Source organism: Penaeus monodon, chromosome 21 (assembly GCF_015228065.2).
Source record: "Penaeus monodon isolate SGIC_2016 chromosome 21, NSTDA_Pmon_1, whole genome shotgun sequence".
Classification (NCBI taxonomy): Eukaryota; Metazoa; Arthropoda; class Malacostraca; order Decapoda; family Penaeidae; genus Penaeus; species Penaeus monodon.
Window position 1 is genome coordinate 36,741,513 of NC_051406.1, and position 238 is coordinate 36,741,750.

At 23.5% G+C, this 238-nt stretch overlaps 1 protein-coding gene across 1 annotated transcript in view; it reads left to right on the forward strand.

The window, feature by feature from the left end:
- LOC119586443 (stromal membrane-associated protein 1-like) overlaps nucleotides 1-238 on the forward strand; it is a gene marked incomplete in the record, with an annotated part of 22,546 nt that overhangs the window by 13,510 nt on the left and 8,798 nt on the right.

Below are 238 nucleotides of genomic sequence, written 5' to 3' on the forward strand. Positions count from 1 at the left end.
CTAATGCTTCCTACAGTTTCTGCTGTTTGTGAATGATTCTCCTTGTAATGCATAAAATTATCCTTAATGTTACAAATATAAATGTTGAAATAAGTCTTTTATATGATTTATATATTTTTCATTGTTACTTATTATAGTTAATTTTCCATATATAATTTTCATGCATGAAAATGTAGTTTTTATTATCTATAAAGAAATAGTTGCTCTAATCAGCTTTCTTGTGTATTTTTTCTTGTCT